The sequence below is a fragment of the Carlito syrichta genome, unplaced genomic scaffold (assembly GCF_000164805.1).
Source record: "Carlito syrichta isolate Samal-C Ts95f unplaced genomic scaffold, Tarsius_syrichta-2.0.1 Scaffold287424, whole genome shotgun sequence".
Lineage (NCBI taxonomy): Eukaryota > Metazoa > Chordata > Mammalia > Primates > Tarsiidae > Carlito > Carlito syrichta.
This window is the reverse complement of record NW_007231520.1, coordinates 32,106-36,216: the sequence shown is the minus strand read 5'-3', so window position 1 is coordinate 36,216 and position 4,111 is coordinate 32,106.

Sequence of the window (4,111 nt, the reverse complement as noted above, 5' to 3'; positions counted from 1 at the left end):
GGGAAATACCTATAAAAAATATTCTGTGTATTATTTTGCTTCTCTTGTACTATTCCTGAAGTTGTTTTAAGTGAACTTTAAGTCTTTATGCTATGTGGAATAAGCAATGAAGTACACTAAAATAATTAACATTTAAATACATAAATGAAGCTGGGCTCGGTGGCTCAGTCCGTAATCCCGCGCCTTTGGGAGGCTGACGTGAGTGGATTGCCTGAGCCAACGGGTTCGAGACCCGCCTGGGCAAGTTGGTGAGACTTCATCTCTACAATAAATCAAAAAATTAGCCGGGCGTGATAGCACATGCCTGTAATTCCGGTTACTTGGAAGGCTGAGGCGGAAGGATCGCTGGAGCCCAGCAAGTGGAGGCTTCGGTGGCTGGGAGCGGCCACTGCACTCCAGTCTGGGCGACAGAGTGAGACTCCAATTCAAAAATAAATAAATAAATACATACATACATAAATGATTAGACGTAAAACAAGAAACTTATTATACTTGAGGCGTTTACTATCAGATTCTGCAAAAACATGCTAATACCATCAATCAGTGATAACAGCTATAACTGAATACACACTTTATTTCAGATGTATACATGTATCATCTTTAATCCTAACATTTATCTGGCAAAGTAGGTTTTAATATCCATATTTCACATAAGAAACTGAGGCTCCATGAAGATAAGTGACTAGATTGAGGCCACAAGTCTAAGTGGCAGAGCTAGAAGCCCACCCAGATCCTTTGGATTTGAGATCAGTGTACCAAACCAGGGAGACAGGTGCTTGTTTAATGCTGGCTGGCAGGCTGGTGCAGTCTTGCAGTAGAGTTTTCACAGATTTATGTAAAAATGAGGAAGAACAAAGACAGGAAAGTAAACTTTTCAATAAAGCTAAATGACTCAGTTTAAAGATCTTTTATTCTGAGATTCTATTTTTTCAAATTGTTTGGAAGTATCCTTTTGTTAATTGAAATGATGGTAACAGTAGATAGTGGTGTGCGCTATTGTTGTTTTTACTGGTTGTTCTCCGCAGAATCTTTAAAACTTGCTATTCTATTGCAACCTCCTAATTTGGGGGAAATATTTCTTTTGAAATCCAGAAGTCTGAAACTCCTCCTTTACACAATTATGCCTCCCAAAATACCAGAGAACTTTACACACAGACACACATGCCCCTCAGGGTTCTCTCAATAATCTCTACCTTATTTTATTTGGATTAGGACATTTAAGGATTGAGAAATGAGAATAAAATGAGTTTAAGCAATCCAAAATCACGAGTTAAGGTTGGATCCTGGAAAAGGACTTTCCTCAGGATATTTTTCATCTGTTAACTTTTCTCATCCTTAACTTTCAATTCTATTAACCCGAACTCAAGCTAAAACTCTCTTTTCCTAAGTCACACCTTTGAATACTACTACTATCACACAGCAATCAATACACAAAAGAAACTAACTTGAGATGTCCAATAATCAGCTTTCATTTTCAGTCTTTTTCACCTTGACAAATAAAAACGTGTGTGTGTGTGTGTGTGTGTGTGTGTGTGTGTGTGAATAGGAGTCTCACTCTGTCATCCAGACTGGAGTGCAGTGGCACCATCACGGTTCACTCAGCCTCCCGAATAACCAGGACTACAAGCACACAACACCATGGCCACGCAATTTTAAAATTTTTTTTATAGAGACAAGGTCTTGCTATTTCGGTTGGTCTCAAGCTCCTGGGCTCAAACAATCCTCCCCACCTCAGCCTCCCAAGTGCTGGGATTCAAGGGGTGAGTCACTGTGCCCAAGCTGACAAAATAAAACTTTTCTTTTGAGTTGGAGTCTCACTCCATTGCCCAGGCTGGAGTGCTGTGGCATACTCATGGACACCCCAGTGTTGACCTGCTGGACACCAGCGATCCTTCTGCCTCAGCCTTCCAAGTAGCTGGAACCACAGGTGTGCATTACCATGACCGGCTAATTTTTTTTTATTTATTGTAGAGACGAGTTCTCGCCAAGTTGCCCAGGCTGGTCTCGAACCCCCGGGCTCAGGCAATCCTCTCGCCATGGTCTCCCAAAGTGCCGGGATTACAGGCTTAGCCACCAAGTCCAGCCAAAATAAAAAACTTTTCTTTTGGAAGTGGATGTTTATTCTATCCACTTTCAAAAGAAAATTAAGTCTATAAATCAGACTTATGCCACTTTAATTTTCATATTGTCATTAAAAATGTACCTATATATGATTTTACAAGTAGTTTATAAGCAGGCTGATCAAACAGGATACACTTCTTGAAAATAATTTGATTGTATACACGTCAATAAGTTATTTACTCCTCTTACTAGCATATCTTATTTCTTACCTATGCTCCTTGAGCAAGCACCCAAGTTATATGCGCCCAGCTACACAATTAAATATCACTTTCAGTCCCAACATATTAAATTCACATCTAAAACTATAGAGATCCTGTTACTTTTAGTCTTACATATACTTACATATACTTTTAATATACTACTTGACGTTTTTTGGTGCTTTATTCAAAATGAACAAAAGGTGGTTCTTGTAGATACATAACTTTGAAAACATTTACAGTCTATACTTATTAAATGATTCAAAACACTCCTTTTTAAAGAAATGTCCTTTATAAGAACAAAGTATTCTTCCCATGCCCAGATGTTAAAAGGTCCATTATTTAATAGAGACTACACAATGTTCCCAAAAAGTCTAAAATTTGTGATAATTCTGCCTAAATTCCATATTAAACTAATATTAAAAGTTATTTCTATTTCTTCTCTGTTTTTTTAAATACTTGAAATGTGCTGCTGTATAGTCTTTCATTATATATTTATTCATTCAACTAACTTTCGGTGCAAAGTACTTCTAAGTTTAAAAGTCCTCTCAAAAAGTGGAAAATAACATTAAAATGTTTGCATAAAATACACTTAGTGGTTCTCGAAGGGTGTCTGGGAGTCTAAATAAGCAAATTAACTTGGCTCACAAAAGCCAACAACAAATGTGAGTTTTTTGTCACATCAATGCATTTTCCATTGTAAACTGATACCTATACTTTACGTGCATTTTTAAAAAGTCTAATGCAGCCATAATGACAATTATCTCCCCTCTAAAAAGCTATAGGACTTTGGTTTAACAGCAAATGAGATAGAGTACCTGATCCATGAAAAAAAAAAAAGGCTAAGTGGAAAAGATTGGAACTCTAAAGTTTGCAAGGAAGAAAAACTCCAATGCTAGCTTGTTCACGTAATCAAAATAAACTAGTGAGCTACACATTTCTGTTTACCTACCGATTTACCAATCAACAGGAGAGGAAGAAATTGCTCAAATGTGACTACTGCTAACATCAAAATATCAGGCATAGTAAGTCTCCATTGAAATTGCAACCTATCAATTTTGAAACCTTTTCTTTCAATCTTGCTATGTTTTTTAATGACCACCTCCATATTTTTTTAAAAATGTAGCTGCTTCTAAAATGTAAATTCCCCTTTTTAAAAAGTAACTCGCCTAGGAAAATGTAATGCATTACATTAAAATGTAGCAGCCAAACCACCATTTTTTAAAAAAAAAAAAAACTAAAATTATCAGTAAGACAAACCAATCGCTCCAGTTTAGCAATGCGTGTCTTTTTAATCCGTTGTGGGTATCCCATTATACTAATCAACAATGTTTAAGTCACCCTAAAGCCTACAACATCGTCGCTACACGCAACATACTCATCTTTTACTCAAATTAGGCTTAAACTAGACCCAAACTCATTCCATTTCCCCCTCCCGGACACACTGAAATATACGAGGGGCCATCCAAGAAATCAGATATGCTAAGTGCGGGTGTCTTCTTCCAGAGGAGGGTCGAGTTCGTGTTTGCCCGCAAATGTCACGGTCTCGAGTCGTCTGCAAATTCTCACCAGCGCTACGGAGTACAAAGAGGCCTGACCACGGAAACACCTGTCCTAGCACCAGGAAAGCAGTGGGAAATGCACCCCCCCAGCCCACGCCGGCCGCACAGCCTCGGGCTGCAGCGATCGGGGGACAAGAGATGGACGCGGGCTTCACGGCTCCTTCGCACGGGGTCCCGCACCCCCGACCGCCTCCCACGGCGCGACCCAGAAAACCTGTCAAGCCGGCCGGG